The 24,157-nt window shown below is 40.9% G+C and overlaps 1 protein-coding gene across 3 annotated transcripts in view; it reads left to right on the top strand.

Annotated features, from left to right (window-relative positions):
* Nucleotides 1-9,160: 9,160 nt before the first annotated feature.
* The window catches only part of GPR19 (G protein-coupled receptor 19), a 36,957-nt gene continuing 21,960 nt past the window's right edge, over nt 9,161-24,157 (top strand). The window contains exons 1-3 of one of the 3 annotated variants that reach the window (XM_061125039.1): nt 9,161-9,541; nt 10,107-10,159; nt 23,363-23,519. The gene's annotated coding sequence lies outside the window, so the exon portion shown is untranslated. Of the gene's footprint in view, nt 9,542-10,106; nt 10,288-10,326; nt 11,001-23,362; nt 23,520-24,157 lie in introns of those variants that run through there. The other 2 variants (XM_061125040.1, XM_061125041.1) reach the window with 2 other exon arrangements.

Below are 24,157 nucleotides of genomic sequence, written 5' to 3'. Positions count from 1 at the left end.
AAGCATATGCGGAATGTTCTCCATATTTTTCATCACAGTTGAGCTGTGCAACACTCTTTTCTTCACTGCCCCATGCAACCTTCTCAGAGAGTTTGCTCCCTTAGCCTTTTCTGCTAAGGGATTATATGATATTGCTCCCATTTGCTTCCTGAAGATGACCAGAGAGGGGAGAGTCGGTAGCTATATGATTTGAACTTGGCTGACCAAATCCTCTCTCCTGGGAACTTCAAAACCAGGTCTCAAAAACTTCAGTTAGTAAACTATAAGTTAGAGATGCATACGGTAATACAGATTTGGAATTGAAAGAACAGTTTTAAGAAAGCTATCTTTGGCCCATATGTGATGGAGATGGAGATAAAGATTGCCTGTAGTGTCAGAAGAAAGAGACATTCAAAGAGAGTTGGAGAAGAGAGACCATAGGTTTTCACATTTATTTATTTATTTGGCTGTCCTGGGTCTTCATTGCGGCATGAGGGATCTTTAGTTGTGGCATGTGGGATCTAGCTCCTTGACCAAGGGTTGAACCCCGGGGCCCCTTGCATTAGCAGTGCAGAGTCTTAGCCACTGGATCACCAGAGAAGTCCTGAGACCCCAGGTTTTAGACAGACAAATAACACTCAGCACCCTAAACTCCCCAGTTTCTGGATCCTGCAACTCGGGAGGTCCAACTACCCGGATTTCAGTTCCGTGGGACAGCTTGTGTTTGTAAAACAATTCCACTTTGCTCCAAGCTAGCTTGTTACTGGTTTCTCTTAGTAGAACCCAAGACATCCCTGATTAATACTTTACATATTTGAAAGCAGCTTTTTTGATTTCATCACATTTGACCCTCATAAGACCACCATGGCAAGACAAATGTCATTATCCTCTCTTGCAGATGAGGCCCCAAGATTAAGAAGACCGTCCCAAAGCCACAAAAAGGTGCAGGCAAGGCGCTAGGACCAGTGTGCCTGCCCTCCGGAAGCTGAGTCCAGAGTCCACTGTGATGACCCTTGTAGATGATGCAATGACTTAGTGAGTTTGTAAATTTTATCACTGAAGTTTCATTGGCTTAGTTTACCTACTATTCATCAATAGAAGGTTCTGGAGAAAAGGAGAGTCGAATTTCTGAAAAGAAAAATAGCATCTTTGAAAGAAACTGGACTCAAAAAAGGTTTAAAACTGAGCTTAGGTCAGACTTTAGAGAAAAAAAATTCATGAGGCATTTTTAATTAGAGAAAAAAATTTTCATTTTTAAGTAAAATGTAGTAAGAAAATGCAGTATTGCTGGTTTCATAAGAAGGGGAAATAGCAGACTCTGGTTTCATGACCTTAATTTCCATGATTGAAACATAAATGGCCAACTTCTGTGAGTAGAATATGGAATTTGGAACAAAAAACATATTCACCACCAACTCACCATTTTCAACTACATTCATTGAGAAGATATGAAGGAGAAAACCTCCCTCAATGACCATCTCAGTCTTCAGTTTACACAAACTTACAGTTTAAAAAATACTGGAAAGTGCTCATTTTCTGTTCCTGACCACTCTCTGAATAACTGTTCACATGAATATTTGTTCATTCCTTCATTCATTAAATTTTTAATGAGCTCTTACCAGATGCCAGACCCTCTGGGGACATAGCAGAAAACAAAGACAGCCAAAGTCCTGCTTAATGGAATGGAGTTAATACTCAAGTGTGGAAGGCAGACAATACACAAATAAGTAAGCACAGGGTGTCATGCCATTAAAGGTGCTCAACTAGTGTCATTGAGGGTGCAGAGAGTAATGAAGACAGGTGCTATAATAGGAAGGACTCTTTGATTAAATGATATTTGAACAGAGACCTCAATGAATTGAGGGCATGGACTACATAATTTTCTGTGTTCCAGGCAGAGGAAACAGCAAATCCTAGAGCCCCAAGGAATGTGCCTGGGATGCTAAAGAACAATAAAGGGACTTGCGAGTTAGAGTATGTAGGGGCTGGGAGGTAGGAGATGAGATCAGAAAGAAACTAGAGGCCTGGATCATGTATACTTTATAAGATATGGTAAAGACTTTCAATATTATTTCAATTGAGGTAAGCCATCTTTGAGCGGGGAGTTTTGATTTGACTTTGGCTAAGTTTGATCATTTTGCTGTGTGGGAAGTTCTTCAAAGAAGCCCGAGAGAAGTAGGAAGACCATTGCAGTAATCCAAAAAGAGGTCATGCTGATTCAGACCAGGGTGGTAGCAATGTATGTGGAAGAAAGGGTAGAGTTATGATATATGGCTTTTTAAATTTTTATCTTATTTTTAGTTGGAGGATAATTATTTTACAATACTGTAAAATATTGTTTCTGCCATATACCAACGTGAATCTGCCATAGGTATACATATATCCCCACCCCACCCCCGGCCTTGAGCCACCTACCCTCCTCCCTTCCCATCTCACCCCTCTAGTTTGTGACAGAGCACTGGCTTTGGGTTTCCTTTGTCATACAGCAAATTCCTACTGGCTATCTATTTAACATATGGTGATGCGTATGTTTCCATGCTACTCTCTCAAATCACCGCCCGCCCTTCCACCATTGTGTCCAAAAGTCTGTCTCCTTTGCTGCCCTGCAAATAGGATGGTCAGTACTCTCTTTCTAGATTATATATATATGCGTTAATATAGGATATTTGTGTTTCTCTTTCTGACTTACTTCACTCTGTATAATAGGTTCTAGGTTCATCTGCCTCTTTGGAACTGATTCAAATGTGTTCCTTTTTATAGCTGAGTAATATTCCATTGTGTGTATGTATCACAACTTCTTTATCCATTCATCTGTCAGTGGACAGATATGTTTTTAAAGATCTAGCCAGCAAACTTTGCCAAATGATTGAAAATGGAGAGTGTATGGGAAAGAAGAGTCCATAATGACCCCAAGGCTTTTTGGCCTAAGCAACTGAAGAGGGTTTGGCCATATACTGAAATGGGGTTTACTGAGGGAGGAACAAATTTTGCTTTGAGTGTGCTAAGTGTGACATAGACATGGACATCCAAGTGGAGACATTGAGTAAGCAGTTGTATATATGAGTCTGGAAGTCAGGCGAGAGAGGTTTGTGTTGGAGACACAAATTTGTAAATTTTCAGCATTTAGATGATATTAAAGCCTTGGGACTAGATAAGATCATGAAGGGAGCGAGTTTAGATAGAGAAGAAGCCTGAGCATTACAACTTTTAGAAATCAAAACTATGGAAGTCTCTTAACAGAGGAGAATATAAAGGAGCCACTGATGGAGTGGAGGAGAGCCAAGAGAGAGGTGACTCAGAAGCCAAGTAAAACAGTGTTTCAAGGACGAGAGAGATCAAATGGCTCAAATGTTGCTGGAAAGTCAAGTAAGATGAGGACTGAAAACTGACCATTGGATTTGGTCATGAAGGTCATTGGTGATCTTGATAAGAATACTTCTGGCCAAGTGGAGGATATGAAAGCCTGGCAGGAATGAACTAAAAGGTAAGTCATGTAATGTCCCTGCATGCTATATACCCACATGAACAAAATAGGCACACATATACCTCATCTAGAGGGTGGCTAGGTTCTAATATCAGGAGGCCAGTGTGGGAGCAGGCCTGGGATGGGGCCTGGGTACTGGCAGATGGGGAGCTAAGCATGTGAAGAAGATGCCACCCACTGACCACCTTTGCTTGTTTCACTGTATGGTTTCACATTCTATAATTCCTTCAGTGTGTTTTCTTAACTTTCCAGAGAATTGTCATGTTGATAAATTACCTTAAACCTCTTGGAAAGGAATTGCTTTTGGAGGCTGTACTAAGAGAATTAGCACTGAATGAGCTGTGCTTGTGAATCTCATATTTCACCCGGCTAATGTTCTGCTTAGAAAATCATCGCTTTATTGTAAATTCTTAGCATAATAAAAGGACATTGAGCTGTGTTTCTATTCTTGACAATAAGCCTTTTCTGACATTGTCATAATGGTATTTTTCTCCGAACCTCAATAATCTGCTTAAGATCTTCCTGTATCAGTGAACCAATTACATCTCTAGTAGCTAATGCAATTTGCAATTTTTTGCCTTTTTCCTTAACTTGGGATTTGATTTTCTGACCTAAATGTTTCAGAGTGGTTTTCCATCTGGCTTCCTTCACCAAAGAAACAGAAACATCCAGAATAGTTAGGCCCTCAGTCGCCACATGAGGACAGAAGAGGGTAAGTAATAAGAATTCCCCCGCAGAGCATTCATGAAGCAGGAATGTAATTGACTTGCTGAGCTGTTTAAACAGCACAGGAGGGCAGCACAAGGCCAGAACTCTCGGCCCCAATCTGGCAAATATTCCAGACCATAACCAAACTTACAGCCTACGTTTCTAAATGCATACAGAAGAGTTTTAAACCCCACCAAACTTAACTGAACTGTAAATCTGTATAGACTCTACCTACTGAACATTTTCAGATCATTTTCATACATTACTCACATAATAATTTGAATTTAATGTTAATGTAGTTTATCATAGCAGAGGGTGTTTTAATACTTGTCTGCACGGTTAAAGTAAGTGTTATAACCCTTAACAAGTGAGTAAGTAGAAATGAAGGAAAAAGGCGGGGACTTCCCTGGTGGTCTAGTGGCTAAAACTCTGCACTCCTAATGCTGGGGGCCCGGAGTTTAATCCCTAGTCTGGGAACTGGATCCCACATACCACAACTGAGAGTTTGCATGTTGCAACTGAAGATCTGGTGTGCAGCAACAAAGATCAGAGATCCCACGTGCAGCATTTAAGACCTGGCCCAGCCAAATAAGTAAATAAATACATATTTTTAAAAAGATAAAAGGTAATTTGTCTCTGGTCACATGCAATTGGTGCAAAAATAATCTAAGCCTGATCCTTTTCCACTAAACTACTCTTCAGAAAGACACGCCTCCATCCCTCTAAACACATATAGACATATACACTGCCTCCATGACACATTCACCTTGACTTCAGATATAAATATATGGCTTTCTTTTTCCTCAGGATTGCTTTGGTAATTCTGGGTCTTTTATGGTTTCACGTAAATTTTAAAATTATTTGTTCTAGTTCTGTGAAAAATATCATGGATAACTTGATAGGGAATCTTACTTAAATCTGCAGAATGCTTTGGATAGTATGGCCATTCTTAACAATATTAATTCTTTCAATCCAAGAGCATGAGACATTGGAGCAGTTAATTTGAATGAAACTGCTTTCAATTGGAATCAAATGTCCTCAATGAACTATATGTCCAAGGAGAAAGCACATGTCCCAGGGTTAAAGGTTCTAAAGCGGCACTGTCTGGCAAAAATATGAGAAACATGTGCAATTTTAAACTTTCAAGTAGCTATATTTTCAAAAAGTAAAGTAAAAAGAAACAGGTGAAATATTTCAACATATAATCAATATAAAAACTATTAATGAGATATTCAACATTATTTTTTCATACTAAGTCTTTGAAATTTGGGGTGTATCTTACACTTACATCACATCTCAATTTGGATTGGCACATTTAAAGGCTCAAGAGTGGAACTTCCCTGGTGGTCCAGTAGTTAAGACTTCACTTTCCAATACAGCAGGTGCAGGTTTGATCCCCGGTTGGAGAGGTAAGATCCCACATGCCTTGAAGCCAAAAAACCAGAACATAAACAACAGAAGCAATATTATAACAAATTCAATAAAGGCTTAAAAAATGGTCCACATTAAAAAATCATCTTAAAAAATACTCAAGAGCCTCACATAGACAAAACAGACAATATAGCTCTAAAAGATTACTGTGATGTTGAGAACACCAGAGGAGATTTAATTGTGCTGGTATTTCTCATTAGCCTAGTAACTTTTATGGTCCTCAGGTAACAAAACTGCATAGGTTTTGAGTGGTCTGTTCCTAAGTTTGTACTTTCTCTAAGTCCTGTTATTTCTACTGTGCTGTTTTTAAAAAATACTTGTCTTTTTCTGTATATACATATTTTCCTACCCTTCCTCCCAGCTAGAGGTAGTCCTATGACACAGTTCTGAGCAAGGAGATGTGAGGGGAAGTCTGTTAAGTCATATGGGAAAGATTTTTCACCCTGGTAAGAAAGGAGGATACAAAGAGAAAGCATTTTTCTCTTCTCTTCCTCCCTCTATCCCTTTCTTTCTCTTTGAACATTTCACATGAGAAGATGATGTTTGGTGCTATGGCCACCATCCTGAGACTGACAGAAGACTGCTAATTTGAGGATGGCAGAACAGAAAGGAGATGTACATGCAATCAAGAAGCCAGCTGGGCAAAGATGAGGATGGTAGAGAGCCTAGGGTGGAGGTTCTAGCTGTTGCCAGAGTACTGTAGCACAGAAGATGTCCTTAATGGCACTGTCCATTCACAACCAAAGTTCACCCTTTTTTCTCCCATATGCCCCCACCCCCTTGCTAATGATTCCCTTCCATCTGACCAATATTCTTTCTTCAGGTGTGACAAGTGTGATAGAATTACTCCCATTACTCCCAGAAAGAGTGCAGGGCTAGAAGCAGCAGCACAGTTCTCTTGCAGTCCCTTGTTCATCAATAAAGATTCATGCACAAACACTGCAATTTGGCTGTAATATGTTTAATGCTTTTAAAATCTTAAAAATTATCTGTCATGAAAAAAGTTCTATCACTAAGTTAATAAATAAGATTGAAAGTGAAAGTCGCTCAGTTGTGTCTGACTCTTTGCGGCCCCATGGACTATATAGTTCATGGAATTCTCTAGGCCAGAATACTGGAGTGGGTAGCTGTTCCCTTCTCCAGGGGATCTTCCCAAGCCAGGAATCAAACCCAGGTCTCCCGCATTGCAGGCGGATTCCTTACCAGCTGAGCCACAAGGGAAGCAGTAAGTAAGATTATAGTGTATTGATTCAACAAATTTGGGGTAATTGGGAATGCATAGAAGATTCCTTGTTCAGCAGTTCCTTATGTTGGGGTCACAATAATTCAAGAACCCATGTTTACATAAATATGTGACTACAAAAGGCAGCAGTTTTTTCACTGCTTTACAATGTCAGGGTAATTACAGGAGAGTATGCTCAGAATGCTGCTAAATAAATAATATGGATAGCTATTTTTTTTTTCATGGATAACGTTTTTAGCTACTGATTGTGGAAATTCTGGAAGTCTATTTCCTGAGTTGCATGACAGACTGAATGGGAAACCAATTCACTGGTGAGTTTCTTTTACTCATTAAAAGATTTTTTTTCAGTGAACAAAGATAAAAGTTTTATTTGACCAGTTACTGGTCTTACACTAACGTTTTCATCACATGTAAATGAACCAGTAGTCTCAAAGGATTGGTAGCTCTGTATCAACTCTTCATCCAATTTCCATTAGCACCATCTCATCATGTGCAATAAAAGCATTCAGTTTCTTTTACAGTTGTTGACTGCCTTGACAAAGTAAGCAGTGTTTATGAGTCAGTCTTAATCACCTTAATAAGTGAACAAAGAATCAATTCAGCTTATCTACATTTCTTTTCCTTCACCAAAAAAAGTCAATTCAATCCTGCTTAGAAAACTGGCTATCACCTTACCTCAACCAAATGAGTGCAACCCTAGATAATGGAGCAGGACTTAAGTTCCTTCTCACTTTGGTACCAACTGTTGCCTTAAAAGTAAGTATCCAAATCGCTACATTTACTACACTTAACTATCATATCAAACATAATGAGAAAAATCTAGAGGTTAATTTTTTAACGTTAAGGCACTCTGAGAACCATGCTGGAAGTGCCCAGAGCCTTCAAACTTTCGCCCCATTTGCACACATGTACATACTTTTCCCTTACTTAATTTCATGCGACCTAAAAATCTCATCTTCCTTTTGTAGAAAGTTTCTTCTATTACAAATTAAAGTCTTCAAATTCATTATTTGAAACCTAACAAATAGTCCAATAAAACGTCCAAATTGTAAACATCAAACTCAAAGATACAGATGCTATTATCCAATTCAAAGATACAGATCTAGGTTTAGCTGAATCCACCAGCAACTGAAGGCCGTTTAGAGCACATTAAAATGCATCATTAGAAACTCTTCTATTAAAAATAACTTTAAAAAAATTAACTTGCCTTGTTTTCAAACGGATCTAGTCATATCTATAATATAACCAAAGTTTCACCAGATCTTTTCATCTTGTAAATATCATAGCCTTCTAAGCCATTTGAAACTGATTTTGAAGGGAACTTAAAGCCATTTAAAAAAAATTTGCTTGTTGGTTGGTGCTTTTTCCGGCTATTGCTTCTCGAGTCACCACTGTTTTTAGTTTCAAAATTTGCATGACTCTGCTGCAAGAGACATTCTTAACCATGGAGATATTGCTCGAAATTTAAGTAAGATGGGCTTGAGCGTTAGGGTTATTTGCATCTTTTCCATTACAGAGTCCATATTTTTAACAAGTACCTAAATTCCACCTCCGCTTTGGGGCTTAGAGTTGCTGCTTACCACTTCTTAGTTATGGTTAAGGGTGACGCTATCACCTTCATTACCTTCAGTAGGACAGATCTGACAAGACAACGGTTTCTGAGTGTTCAAGAGCTTTTATTACTGCTCGTATTTCCCCTGGTTTCAGGCTTATACTTAACCTGTCCTGGTATCAACCTCCCATCCGTGTCCTCGGCTGACAACTACAGCCCAGGGCATGTCCTTACACGCCGGGCTCTTGAGGCGGGACCCAGCGGCCGTCCGAGGTAGTAAACAAAGGCTAGCGCAGGCGCAGTGGCGACAGGCGTATAACCTGGTTTGCTAGCAGCCAATGGAATTTTTTGAACAGTAAAAAGTGGAAAAACAAGAATCTCTACACCGCTCTAAGGTGATACAGTGGTTGGCTTCTTCTGTTTTTACATACTCCTGACTTTTGTTTCTGAGGAACTTGTGGGACCTTCGAGACCTCGCAAGAAGCCCTTCCTAGAAGGGAAAACAGCCGCTGGCGTGTTGCCTACTTCTAGCCTCGTTTGTTCTCGCCGTGGAGTCTTGATATTTTTAATTTGATTACAGCATTAAATCACCGCACCTGGTGGAGGGGAGGTGGGGGGAAAAGTCTCACAACACCACAAAAAAAACTCTACTCGCCCGTCTGGCTCAAACATCGCGAGATCTGCCTGCGCGAACAGCAACCCCCCAACTCTGTGCGGTTGCGCATGCGCCTGACTAATTTTTTTTTTTTAAAGCGGGAAAACATTTCGAAACTTTTTGCTGGATAACAGTCAAGCTAGTTTGACCCTTGAGAAAGGTCGGAGGATAATTCACGTTGACGCGATGGATTCAAGCACACAACACTACATTCTTCGAGATTTTGCAGTCATTACTGCACACGCTTGTATGGTCGTCCCTCCTTTCCGTTACTGTGTGTCTACCGTGAATTCTCTGAGGAGAATTCAGCGAATCGAGCAGTAAAGGAGTGGACATAGGAGAGCCGTTCAGGCTTTAAAAACAGCAGAGTGATGGGCTTTATGTGTTTGGAAAGATAACCCTGGGAGCGACAGAAGGAATAAATCTTTAAGGACCGTGAAAAAAAAATTTCTTTTTTCCCCTGGAGACCAAGAGGGATTGTGAAGTAAGGTAATGTAGAGGGAAGGAGAAGATGGGAAAATAGAAGCGGTGAAGGAAGGCAGTAACTACACAGCCCAGTGGAGAGGGGAAACTAGGAAAACAGGGCTCTTGGTAGTAGAGTACTGTTCCCCAACACTACTTTTTTTTTTTTTTTTCATCAGGGACCAGTTTTGTGGAAGACAGTTATTCCGTGGTGGGAGGGGGACAGGGGACGGTTTCTGGATGAGTCAGGCTCATTATATTTATTGTGAACTTCATTTCTATTATGATGGCATCAGCTCCACCTGAGGTCATCAGGCATTAGAGCCTGAAGGTTGGGAACTCCTGCAGTGGAGAACGTTTCCCATCAGAGAGTATGAAGATGTTCGTATTTGTAAACAGAAAGACAGAAATGCCCCCCACATTTAGTTCCTCTTGAGTAAGGTGGAAATCGGGGAGTCCCTAAGTGAGTGGGACAAGGAGGATTCTAAAAGCCAGAGTCCTGAGCAAGGACTGAGGTTGGGATGAGGAAGTAGAGGAGTCAGGAATTCTGGAAGCATCTTGGGAGGACTAATCTGACCTCTTTCTCTCTCAGGATACATGGGACACCTGCACGAGCATTCAGTTTCTTCCTGCAGTGTCTGAAAGGTACTACCCACACCTGAAGTGTCCTCACCCTGTGGGTCCCTTCAGCCACATCTCAGGCAGGATGCAGTGTGGATTTCATGGAGTGGAATGGTGGAACTGAGCTATCAAGACACCAGCTTGTTACAAAAGTACATACTTTCTGCTTTTAGCCTCCCAGAGTCACTTGGTATGAGAGTCCATCTTGATATTAGCAGCAATCTCTAGTCAACTTTTGATTTTGAGTATATTTTGATTTTTTATGTACTGCCTGGAGTACAAGGCAGAGGAACAATGCAATTTTAGTTGACCAGCAAAGGAATTGCTTGTAGGTAAGCAATATAGCTTCATCTGTAAGAAAAACTCAATATAGAAAGCCACAGGATTTAAGTTAGCAGTGAGGGAGAAGGATCCAGGTATCAATCAATAGAATCGAAATGCTTCATTAAGAAAGGTCCAGTCCTAGTAGTCCCTATCAAGAAGTTCTCCCTAGAGCAGTTCACTTCATTTTGGCAGCCTACAGTATAGCCTAGGAAATGGCAACCCACTCCAGTATTCTTGCCTGGAGAATTCCATGGACAAAGGAGCCTAGCAGGCTACTGTCCATGGGGTGACAAAGAGTTAGACATGACTGAGCAATTAACACTAGTGTAACCTAGTAACTGGGCCACATGTGTGTCATTCATGAAACTGTTCCAGAAAAAAAAAAAATCCATGCGTGCAGTAGAGTAGGGTTTCTGAATTGATGCCTTCGTATTTTGGTTTTAGGGAGTGGGATCATCCAACTATAAGAGGTGTGATCTCTCAGTATGGTGTCACAGAAAGGGTATAGAATTGAGAATCAGACCTGGAGTTTGATGCTAAGGTATGACAGTCTCTCTGTGTGACCTCTCTGAGCCTCGGTTTTCCTATGTGTCAGATAAGAACAGTAGTGTCGTCTTCATAGGATGACTATAAAGATGAAACAAAATACTGTTGACAACTGCATGAGTTACTAGCATAACTTATAGTGTATGTTTAATAAATAAGAGTTTCTGCCTTGAGCTTCCCACCATTTATGCCTGCCATCTCCTCACCAAAATGTGCATTCTCAATGTAACATCTGTATTCAGAGAACCTTAGGCTAGATTCTTTACCTTGCCTGCACATTAGCATCATCTGGGGAGCTTTAGAAAGTCCTAGTGCTCAGGCTTTATCTGTGACAATTCAATCAGAATCTCGGGAAGTGGAACCCAGATATTAGTATTTTTTTAAAGCTCCTCATTTTACTGCCAAGGTTGAGAATCACTGCTCTGACTACACAAGTGGTGCTGTCGGTACTTTCAAATGAGAATAGTGAGAATCAAGTGTGTTTTTGTAGCCTTTCAGTGAGTAGACAATCACTTGTACTGGGAGGGATGGCAAGGTGTGGGTCAGGAATTTGAATTTCTAAGAGAAAGGGTACTTTCTTGTAGGTTTCTAGAGATATAAGTAATTCAGAAGTTGAAACCACCATACTACTTCCGTTATTGATGCCAGGATATTATGGTTATTGGCAGGCTCAGCAGTGGAGAGTTCATGGAATTAAAAAAAAAATACACACTAAGATGTCAGTCATTTCCTCTGTCAATTGCTTCCTCGCTTTCCTTGTCCTTCCACTTTATAAAATTTGCCAGTTCTGTTAGAGAGAGTTGAGGGAGAAGTACAAGAACTCTGCTCCATCCCAGTGCCTCCAGCTGATTTGATCCACTTTATATCTGACTTTGTTATTGTTGTTTAGTCACTCAGTCATGTCTCACTCTTTACAACCCAATGAGTTACAGCAAGCCAGGCTTCCCTGTACTTCACTATCTCTTGGGGTTTGCTTAAACTCATCCATTGAGTCAGTGATGCCATCCAACCATCTCATCCTCCATCGCCTTCTTCTTCTCCTTCCCTTTGTCTTTCCTAGCATCAGGGTCTTTTTCCAATGAGTTGCCTCTTTGCATCAGGTGGCCAAAGTATTGGAGCTTCAGCATCAGTCCTTCCAATGGATATTCAGGGTTGATTTCCTTTAGGATTGACTAGTTTGATCTCCTTGGTGTCCTTGAGCTGAGTCAAACTTACTGCCTCCTAAGAATTTGGATCAGAATATTGAGAGACTGGGTCATATGTTTTCTCCCCAGCTTTATGGAAGAATGACTGACAAATAAAAGTTGTATATCTTTAAGTTATACAATGTGATGTGATATATGTACATTGTGATGTACCTTGTTATGACCACAGTCAGGCTAAATAATACCCCATCTCACATAGTTACCATTTTTGTATTTGTGGTGAGAACACTTGAAATCCCTTTCAGTAAATTTCAAGTATATACTGTTATTAACTATAGTCAACATGCTATATGTATATAAGATCTCGAAAACTTGTTTACCTTATAATTGAAACTTTGTACCCTTGACTAGTATCTCTCCCTGTAGTGAAATCCGGAAGCCCTGGTAACCACTATTCTACTCACTGTTACTATGAATTTAACTTTTTTAGATTCCACATATGAATGAGATCATGCAGTATCTGTCTTCCTGTGTCTGGCTTATTTCACTTAATGTAAGGTTCATCCATGTTGTCACAAATGGCAGGATTTTCTTTTTTAAGGTTGAATAATACTCCAGTGTGTGTGGGTGTGTGTGTGGGGGGGGGGGTGTATTTGTGTATCACATTTTCTTTACTCATTCATCTGTCAACAGACACATTGTTTCCACATATCTTGGCTATTGTGAATGATATGTCCATGAACATGGGAATGCAGACATCTCTTCTAGACAGTGATTTTATTTCCTTTAGGTATATACCCAGAAGTGGACTTTCCAGGTGTCTAAAATCAAGATTGCCAGGAGAAATATCAATAACCTCACATATGCAGATGACACCACCCTTATGGCAGAAAGTGAAGAGGCACTAAAAAGCCTCTTGATGAAAGTGAAAGAGGAGAGTGAAAAAGTTGGCTTAAAGCTCAACATTCAGAAAACTAAGATCATGGCATCTGGTCCCATCACTTCATGGCAAATAGATGGGGAAACAGTGGAAACAGTGTCAGGCTTTATTTTTCTGGGCTCCAAAATCACTGCAGATGGTGATTGCAGTCATGAAATTAAAAGACGCTTATTCCTTGGAAGGAAAGTTATGACCAACCTAGATAGCATATTAAAAAGGAGAGACATGACTTTGCCAACAAAGGTCCGTCTAGTCAAGGCTATGGTTTTTCCAGTGGTCATGTATGGATGTGAGAGTTGGACTGTGAAGAAAGCTGAGTGCCGAAGAATTGATGCTTTTGAACTGTGGTATTGGAGAAGACTCCTGAGAGTCCCTTGGTGCAAGGAGATCCAACCAGTCCATCCTAAAGGAGATCAGTCCTGGGTGTTCATTGGAAGGACTGATGCCGAAGCTGAAACTCCAGTACTTTGGCCACCTCATGCGAAGAGTTAACTCATTGGAAAAGATCCTGATGCTGGGAGGGATTGGGGGCAGGAGGAGAAGGGGACAACAGAGGATAAGATGGCTGGATGGCATCTCCGACTCGATGGACATGAGTTTGAGTAAACTCTGGGAGTTGGTGATGGACAGGGAGGCCTGGCATGCTGCGATTCATGGGGTCACAAAGAGTTGGACATGACTGAGCGACTAAACTGAACTAAATTGAGTGGTAAAGAATCTGTCTGCCAACGCAGGAGACATGGGTTTGATCCCAGGGTCGGGAAGATCCCCTGGAGGAGGGCATGGCAGCCCACTCCAGTATTCTTGCCTGGAAAATTCTATGGACAAATGAGCCTGGGGGGTTCTAGTTCATGGGGCTGCAAAGAGTCAGACATGACTGAGCAACGAGACAACAACAGTATACTCAGAAGTAGGCTTGCTGCATCATATTGTAATTCTGTTTTAATTGAGACTGGTTCATTTAGATACAAGCTTTGAATTTTGTAAGGTCATGTAACTTGCACAGAGCTGAGGCCACCATTTGTGCGTTAGTAATCGGAACAAGGTGATTGCAAAAGAGAAGCAGGTGAATGCTGTTAATTAAGAGAGAGAAAATGGGAGAGAATAGGTCTTGTAGCCTCAAGAGAGAAAGAGATGGAGTCGGTGGCTATCTCAGCTCTGACAGCTTTCTGTCCCTTACTTTAGTCCCATCTTTGGTGTCACTACCACTTCCTGTTCTTGAGTTCCCTGCAGTTCTTCAGAATCATTATAATAAATCTACCTCCACCCCAGTGGCTTTCTTATTTCCCCTTAGATAGCTCTCTAATGTGGCTAGTTGTGTTCTCCCTTTCCTCCTGCCCTTGGATTAATAAAACCATAATTTTCCACAACAGGAACACACACAAATGCAGCAGGGACACTTTTTAACTCACTACTGCTCAAATATGCCAAGAAAAAGTAGTTCTCTTCATTGTTTTCTAGAGTTTTCATGTGGGTATGTTATCTATTATTGCATAACAAAATTCCCCCAAACTTAGGAACTTAATAATAAGCATTACCTTATCATTTTTGTGGGTGAGGAATTTGGGAGCAGCTTAACCAGGTAGTTCTGGCCTGGGATCTCACAAAGTTGCAGTCAGGATGTTGTCTGTGACTTCCTTAGTGGTACAGTGGATAAGAATCCACCTGCCAATGCAGGGGACATGAGTTCAATCCCTGGTCCAGGAAGATTCCACAACATAAAGTGCATGCATGCTTAGTCACTTCAGTCATGTCTGACTCTCTGTGACCCCATGGACCATGGCCAGCCAGGCTCCTCTGTCCATGGGATTCTCCAGGCAAGGATACTGGAGTGGGTTGCCATTTCCTTCTCCAGTGAGAAAGTATGAAGTGAGTGAAGTGAAGTCACTCAGTCGTGTCTGACTCTTTGTGACCCCATGGACTGCAGCCTACCAGGCTCCTCCGTCTGTGGGATTCTCCAGGCAAGAATACTGGAGTGGGTTGCTATTTCCTTCTCCACCGCAACGTAGAGTAACTAAGCCTATATGCCATTAACTACTGAAGTTCGCACACCCTAGAGTCTGTGCTCTGCATAAGAGAAGCCATCGCAATGCACTACAGCTGGAAATTAGCCCTCCCTTGCTGCAACTAGGGAAAGCCCATGTGCAGCAGTGAAGACCCAGCAGAACAACAACAAAAAAAGATGTCATCTGGACTGCAGTCACTTGACTAGGGCTGGAGGATCTGATATCAGGGTGGCTCCCTGTCCTGTTGCTAGTTGGCACTGGTTGGTGAGAGGCCTCAGTTTTCCATGCATGGACCTCTTTACAGTACAGCATTAGTGTCCTTATGACATGGTGGCTGGCTTCCCCAAGAATGAGTCATCCAAGAGGGAGAGAGCCAGGCAGAAACTGTCCTTGCGATGATCTAGCCACAGAAATTACAGAGAATCACTTCTACCACATCATTTTAACTGGAAACAGGTTGTAAGGATGGCCCATGTTCAAGAGAAATATTATTAGATGTCACCATTTGAAGGGAGGCATATCAAAGAATTTGTGGTCATATTTTAAAGTCATCCAAACTGTTCGATTACAGAAAAACCAACTAAGTGTCCAGTTCAGTCTCAAATATAGTTCAATCAATTTCATTATTTAAGTGGTTCCTTTAAGTAGCATAAGTCTCCTTTGAATAAAAATGTGTCCTGTTTCATAATGTTTCCCAAGGAGGTCCTGACATCATCTCTGATGATAACATCCATGTGTATGAAGGGTGGGGAGGGGCAATAGATACACCCTTGTGGACTCGTGAGTAGGCTTCGTTCTGGACCTACTGTGTGCACTGGCAGGGTTTTTGCATGATGCCCCTTCCTGGCCTGATCACTGGGGAACCTGCTGGCCTGTGATGCTGAAGCCTGGATATCATGAATTCGTGGCCCATTTTTGGCTTCAGGCAAATCTCCCAGGGAGGAACAGCCTCTCCCCCTTAGCAACTCTGCTTCTCCTTGGCTCTTGCTATCGAGTCACCTCACCTGACCACAGCAGGTCCTATGGCTGTTAGTTTAACATCCATGCTTCAAAGGAACAGGAAACTCTTGGGATGGTCAGCTGCTCTGTATGCCTGTGTACGCTGTAGAAAATTTGCCATTGGCCCAAATGGCCATGCAAAGTTCAGAAAGAGGTGTGAGGGGCCTTGGCAGCTGTCTCCAGAGGGGAGCAAAAGCAGAGATCTCTTGCCCTGAGTGCTCCTCTCAACGTGGAGGTAACTTACTGTGGTACACAGAGTTAGGACACCTATAGATATTCACCCTAATACTCAGACCCTGTGAATATGTTACCTTCCAGGGTAAAAGGGACTTTGTAGATATGACTAAGTTAAGGCCTTGAGAGGGGAGATTATCCTGGATTATCTCGAGGATCCAATCTAGTGACTTTCCAGTCTGAGGTCAGAGTCACAGGGAGTGACTCTGGAATGGTTACTTTCTGACTGTGAAGTAATGGTTAAAGAGATACAAGATGGTTGGTTTCAAAGATGGAGTAAGGGAGTTAAGAGCCAAAGGATGTAGGCAGCATGGAAACAGATTCTCTTTTCTGTAGCCTCCAGAAGAGAACACGGCCCTGCTGTCACCATAATCTGAGCTCTAAGACCCATGTTGAATTTCTGACCTACAATACCATAAGACAGTAGATTTTTGTTGTTTGAAGCCATTGTTTCCAATAATTTGAAAGAGTCACCAAGAGAAAATGAATACGCTCATATCCTTCTTAGGTCTAGAAGGAGTCAGGTCCAGTGACTGGCTGCTTTATTCTTCTTTATCTCTTTCTCTCTGAACCTGAGATCTAGAGGGAGAGACTCTTACTCTCTGTGTGGCATGTCCTTGTCCACCACAGAGCAGAATTTATTACTTTCCATTTTCATTCAGACAACAGAGTTGAAAGTACAGTACAGTAAACACCCACACACTCTTCACCTAGATTCGCCAGTTGTTACTTTCCTTTTCTGATTATGTATGTACGTATATTTTCTTGTTTAACCACATGTGAGTAACTTGAATTCATCTTGACCTTTCATCCTTAATTCTTCAACATCTCCTTTAAGTATAAGAAAATCCATCCATTAACTACAATTCCTTTCTCACACCCAATAGAAATAATGATTTCCTGACACCATCTAATACAAATCACAAGACAAATTTCCCCAATTGTCCCCAAAATATTTTAGAGCTATTTTATACTAACTCTCCCTCCTCAGTCAACATTTCATCAAATTACGTGCTTTGCAATTGGTTTTCTTTAGTCTCTTAAATCTGTCACAGCTCACCCTTCTTATTTTAAAACAATGACCTTCTGATAAGTCCAGACTAGTTCTCTTGCAGAATATTCTGTGTTCTCAATTTGGTTGATTTTTTTCTTATAATGTCTTTGATTTGTTTCTCCAACCACCGCTTCCCCCACCCCACTCCCCTCCCCGAGAGGCACACTGTATAGAGGTTTGATTATATTCAGATAAATGTTTTTTGGAAAGAATACTTCATGAGTAATGTTGAGTAGGTTACATTGCTTTATGTTAGACACTAATTTCAGGTTGTCCCATTGTTGTATGTGTGCTCAGTCATGCCTGACTCTTTGCTACCCTATGGACGGTGGCCCACCATTGTTAGTGATGCTAAATTTGGTCACTTGGTTAAGATGATGACCCCCTCTCCCAGTCTCACCATTGAAAGTTTGTAAATAATCTACAAACAACCTGTTCCCAACAACTTTTCATCTCCTAGTTTGAATATCTGTTGTGGTCCTTGCCTGAATCATTTCTTACACTGGGGCCTGCAAAAATGGTGTTCTAACTATTATATTCTGCATTTATTAGCTGGCATTCTTTTGTAAATAGAGTTTTCTTTAAGAGAACTGTTTTAATGAATCTCTCAGTGGACAATTGGATAGTGGTTTGCTTTCAGCTTTGTTTTTTTATTTTTTTTTAATTTAAATTATTTATTTATTTTACTTTACAACATTGTATTGGTTTTGCCATACACTGACATGAATCCACCATGGGTGTACATGTGTTCCCCATCCTGAACCCCCCTCCCACCTCCCTCCCCATCCCATCCCTCTGGGTCATCCCAGTGCACCAGCCCCGAGCACCCTGTATCATGCATCGAACCTGGACTGGCGATTCACTTCACATATGATAATTTAAATGTTTCAATGCCATTCTCCCATATCATCCCACCCTCACCCTCTCCCACAGAGTCCAAAAGACTGTTCAATACATCTGTGTCTCTCTTGCTATCTCGCATACAGGGTTATCGTTACCATCTTTCTAAATTCTGTATATATGTGTTAGTACAGTATACTGTATTGGTGTTTTTCTTTCTGGCTTACTTCACTCTGTATAATAGGCTCCAATTTCATCCACCTCATTAGTATTGATTCAAAGGTATTCTTTTTAATGGCTGAGTAATATTCCATTGTATATATATATACCACAGCTTTCTTATCCATTCATCTGCTGATGGGCATCTAGGTTGCCTCCATGTCCTGGCTATTATAAACAGTGCTGCGATGAACATTGGGGTACACGTGTCTCTTTCAATTCTGGTTTCTTCAGTATGCCCAGCAGTGGGATTGCTGGGTCATATGGCAGTTCTATTTCCAGTTTTTTAAGGAATCTCCACACTCTTCTCCATAGTGGCTGTACTAGTTTGCATTCCCACCAACAGTGTAAGAGGGTTCCCTTTTCTCCACACCCTCTCCAGCATTTATTGCTTGTAGACTTTTGGATAGCAGCCATCCTGACTGGCGTGTAATGGTACCTCATTGTGGTTTTGATTTGCATTTCTCTGATAATGAGTGATGTTGAGCATCTTTTCATGTGTTTGTTAGCCATCTGTATGTCTTCTTTGGAGAAATGCCTGTTTAGTTCTTTGGCCCACTTTTTGATTGGGTCTTTTATTTTTCTGGAATTGAGCTGCAGGAGTTGCTTGTTTATTTTTGAGATTAATTCTTTGTCCGTTGCTTCATTTGCTATTATTTTCTCCCATTCTGAAAGTTGTCCTTTCACTTTGCTTATAGTTTCCTTTGTTGTGCAGAAGCTTTTAATTTTAATTAGGTACCATTTGTTTATCCTTGTTTTTATTTCCAGTATTCTGGGAGGTAGGTCATAGAGAATCCTGCTGTGGTTTATGTCAGAGAGTGTTTTGCCTATGTTTTCCTCTAGGAGTTTTATAGTTTCTGGTCTTACATTTAGATCTTTAATCCATTTTGAGTTTATTTTATGGTGTTAGAAAATGTTCTAGTTTCATTCTTTTACAAGTGGTTGACCAGTTTTCTCAGCCCCACTTGTTAAAGAGATTGTCTTTTCTCCATTGTATGTTCTTGCCTCCTTTGTCAAAGATAAGGTGTCCATAGGTACATGGATTTATCCTGGGCTTTCTATTTTGTTCCATTGATCTATATTTCTCTCTTTGTGCCAGTACCATACTGTCTTCATGACTGTGGCTTTGTAGTAGAGACTGAAGCCTGGCAGGTTGATTCCTCCAGTTGCATTCTTCTTTCTCAAGATTGCTTTGGCTATTCGAGGTTTTTTGTATTTCTATACAAATTGTGAAATTATTTGTTCTAGTTCTCTGAAAAATACCATTGGTATCAGCTTTGTTTAAAGCAGTTGGAAAGCTTTTTTTTTTAAAAGGATGTGTTAACTCAGTTACCAAGTTCACTAATATCTCAATAGCATCCTCAATGTTTCCAGTTGTTTCTTTTGCTTGGCTCCCAGGCAATTGACCGTGGTAGGATTTGACATAGAGGTGGGTGAGAGGTTCACCAGTCTGTGGTAAAAGGGAAGAAAAATTTCCAGATGGGAATCAAGAACCAGCATGATATTTTGACTGCACCAGTTCATAGGAAGATCAGTTTGTGGAAGTTAAGGATCTAAAAATTAATTCTCATAGAACTGGCTACAGACTTTGGGACCCTTTGGAAAATTTTTGCCTGCCCCAGCCTGAAGGCCTGCTCTATGGTACCAGACAATCTGAGCAAAGTCTTCCATATTTGTTTGATGACAGACAAAGAAATTTTGAGAATGGCTTTCAAAACAGTAGCTTGGATTTCAAGCCTATTGTCTTGCTGTACACTCCTGTTTTAAATTTTGGAAGCTGAATATTTATTCCTTCTTTTTTTCCCATCACTTTGGTAACTCCAAAGAGTGCCACATTCCCTGTCCCCAAGGAAATTGATTCCCCAGGCAGGCAGAGGAGAAAAAAAAATCACATAAATTATTTTCAAAATATGACCCCAGTTACACAAATATTATGGGATTTTATGGGTTGGATGGAAGACGACTGTCTACTTTCTTCAAAAATGCTGGGAATAAGTTTGATGATTATAAATATAGTATTTTAATGTAATTCACATATTACATAGCATTTTATAGCTATTATTAATAATATTTCAGATTATTATTCCTTATGAAATTGTTTTTATTATTTTATCATTAAGCTATGATGTACATGTGCAGTCATTCTAAAAAGAATGAATAATTTGATCTTTTTTTGCTCTCAAATGATTTAAAGCAGTCTTTCTGATTTCTTCTGTCAAAGGCCTATAGTACTGAATCACATCAGTCACATTAAATTGATGTTACTTTAAATGAATCCATTATTTATGATATAGAATAGTATAGTATAGTGTACCTGCTCTGAAGTTAGACTAAATAGTCCCAAGTCCTAGCTCCTATACTAACTAGTGGTGTGGATGTGGGCATATTACTTCTCCTCCCTAAGTTTCCTTGTCTGTAAAACAGGAATGTTAATAACAGTACCTGTCTTATGGTTGGATGTGCTCAGTCATGTCCAACTCTTTGCCACTCCATGGATTATAGCCCGCCAGGCTCCTCTGTCCATGGGGATTCTCCAGGCAAGAATACTGGAGTGGGTTGCCATGCCCTCTTCCAGGGGATCTTCTTGACCCAGGGATCCAACCCAGGTCTCCTGCACTATAGGCGGAATCTTTACCGTCTGAGCCACCATAATTTGCTGAGAAACATAATACATCACCCCACTCCCAATATTTTTTTTACCAGTGTGATGAATGTTTTATTAAAAATACGATAATTTCTTTTACCAAGTCAGGCTAAACCTCCAAGGAGTCTATTAAATAAATGAGAAAAATACAGTTAAGTTTTTCTCTGGTTGGATAGGAGGATAAAATGAAATCATGGCTCATGATAAATAATTAGCTGGTTCTGTTGTCATTGCTGTTATTATTATTCTTATTATTCACTGAGAGAAGAGAGATGATATTAAGTTACCATCTGACTGACTCTCTTAAGAATTTCTTCAAACACATGTCCAGCTTTCCTGATAAATTAATTTTCTTAAAGGGACCAGTGTTAGAATTAACAGAGTTGAATTTCTCTGAGCCTTACATAGAAAAACTAGAATTAACTTGATTCTTATCCTAGAATAAAAGAAGTAAACATGTCTTAAGCTATGGACATTAGGCCAGGAAAGAGCTTCAGGTCATGAAATTACACTGGGGCTCCTCTATGCTACCTCTTTTCTTAACAGAATTTGCCTTACTGCACATTGAAAGTCAGTATTTCTACCTGAACCCCCCCAAAGAAATACAATATTCAGAATTGCCATGCTTAGAATTCTGAGTTAGAAACAAACAGGTTATATGTATACCTAAAGAGACAAATGTATAGATTCAGTTCCTAACTTGGGATAGTCCAAATGTTATGCAAGGGATTGACCTTTTTATTCAAATTTATTTTTATTTAAAATAATCCAACAAGTCACAATTAACAATATTTATCTTTTCTCCTGTAAATTCATAAAGCATGCACAATTGTTCCTAGTTCAGGTGTAGGTCTAGTGTATCTCCCACTTAAGCCTGTTAGATCTAGATGAATGGCCTCATAAAAGTCAGAAGCCGCAACCTGAGAAGTATGTTTCCGGTGTTCTTCCACCCCTCCACCCCCTCCACCCCCCCACCCCAACCCTGCTTTCTGATGGCACACCACAGTCCTTCTGTGAAGCTGGCATTTTCATTCTGTTGCACCTAAATAGATTTTTAAGGAAAGAAGCAGTGAAGGGTGGAAGGAGTTACCATCACAGTGTCCATACTAATTCCTAGAATCCTTTCAAGATTTAGGGTCAGTAACAATTCAGTAAAGAAGGGGCCCATTAGGTAAATTTGGCTCTGAAAATGCTAATTGAAAGTCCTCCTCTGCAATTCAGTTCTGTTCCCTCTTCCTTTCTTTAGTCAGCAGGGTCCCATGGTGACTGGTTCTGAACGCAGTCATCCCCTTCAGCAGTTGCCTAGCACCATGGCAACCAGGACGTCAGCGAAGCAGGAAAGACCCTGCACAAAACAGCTCCTACCAGACTCGCTCTCTGCCTCTTAACTCAGCCCTGCCTGAGGCCTAGGGATGGGGCTAAGGACATCTGAACATACACACTCAGGAAACCTACATATTTCTGTGGTTGTGCCTGTGAGCATAGATATATGGGCATATGATAAACTGTGTAATGAGAATTTCCTCTCCACCCCCAAAACATGGAGCATGTTTCAAGAGTGTGGATGGGTGGTGGGATGGGGGTGGGAAGGTAGACATTTGATGATATGTAAAAATTATATTTGTGTTTATAAAAGTAAGTTGACAGTAGGGGAAGTTGGAGTCCTACTTATATATGGCCAGGTGTATATTTAGACACAAAACCTCAGGGAAATATTTTTTAAATAGTTGTATTTACCCGAGAGTGAAGTAGACGAATGAGCACTGCTGAGGGGGTATAATGCTGTCCGTGGTGCTGAACACTTGATTTTTGTCAGATGTGCCAAGGGGGCTCTGGAGGGAGCTTAGGGAACACCATTCCAACTTAGGGTATGGATGACAAGAAAGAAAGGGAGGGCCCGGGGAGAAAGCATCCTTTCCTTCCCTTCCAAGCAATTCTGCATGTCCAGGATAAAATGTTCAGATGAGAAATAAAAAAGAAAGTGGCGAAGTAACTAGAGGTTTGGATGGTTGAATCTTCCCCTTTTCATATGGAGATTTTTGGTCTGAGCCAATCAGGTCGGAGATTTCTGCCTCTGTGCTCCTGAAAGGAAAAGTGAGGGGGAAGGGAGAGAGAAGCTGGCCACATTCTCCTCGTGAGCCACATGATCCATTTCCCATGTGACACATTCCAGAGCCCAGGAAAGGAGAAGGGAGGGGCGCCGGGAGAGTGGGGCTGGGGGCGGGAAGATGGTTTAACAGTCACCCCTGCACAGCGTCATCTTGTCTTCCCACCAGGAAGCAGGCTGTGAGCCAAGGGGAAGGCAGAGGACAGATATGACTGTGTTCCCAAGCTTCTGTGGTGGTTTATGGCATCCTCCAAACTCCTCTGCAAGGGCTGATCCTGACCACGAAGACCCAAGGAGACCGTCTCTGAAATCAAGTCCAGATGAAGGTATGTGCTAGAGACCCCGCGGTTTCGTGGCTGAAATTTGGCTCAGAGGATATGATACCTTCTGTTTTCCAGGCCATTTGGTGATTTTGTCTTGGCTTACATGCTGGTTAGGGGCTTTTGATTTGTCACAGGTCCAGAAAAGATGCCTAGGTAGTTCTATAAAATGCATAATTCACCACAGTAACTGCCTGTTGAAGAAAAATGAGATGGACATTGTATACAGTGATAATGAATAAAACAAAGCACTCATTGCTGAAACAGATTTTTTTTTTCCTTTGAATCCTGGAAAGAGGGAAAAAATAATATTACTGACACCAGCCAGATTTCATATGTCACTACAATCAAATCCTGTTTCATCCTTTTTCAGCTGCTTATTCTGTGTCCATGTTCCCAAAGGTTATTGGCTGTGGCTGAGGGAGTCTGAGTGGGCTAGCATGCTGTTTCTTTGTGCTGTGTGATCATCTTCCTTCTGATGTCCCTGATACCAGGAGTGCTTGTGATTGTTTTCAGCTCTCTGTTAGGGATGGTAGGCTGTCCACCAAATCTCATATCTTTCAGAATAGCTACCAAGAAGGCTCCCAGGAAGTTCTCAAAGGAATCTTGCAGAGTTACAGGCTAAAAGAATCTGCCATGCACTC

Source organism: Dama dama, chromosome 22, assembly GCF_033118175.1.
Source record: "Dama dama isolate Ldn47 chromosome 22, ASM3311817v1, whole genome shotgun sequence".
In the NCBI taxonomy this organism is placed as follows: domain Eukaryota; kingdom Metazoa; phylum Chordata; class Mammalia; order Artiodactyla; family Cervidae; genus Dama; species Dama dama.
Note: the sequence above shows the minus strand (reverse complement) of the source record. Positions and strands in the feature narration are given on the sequence as shown.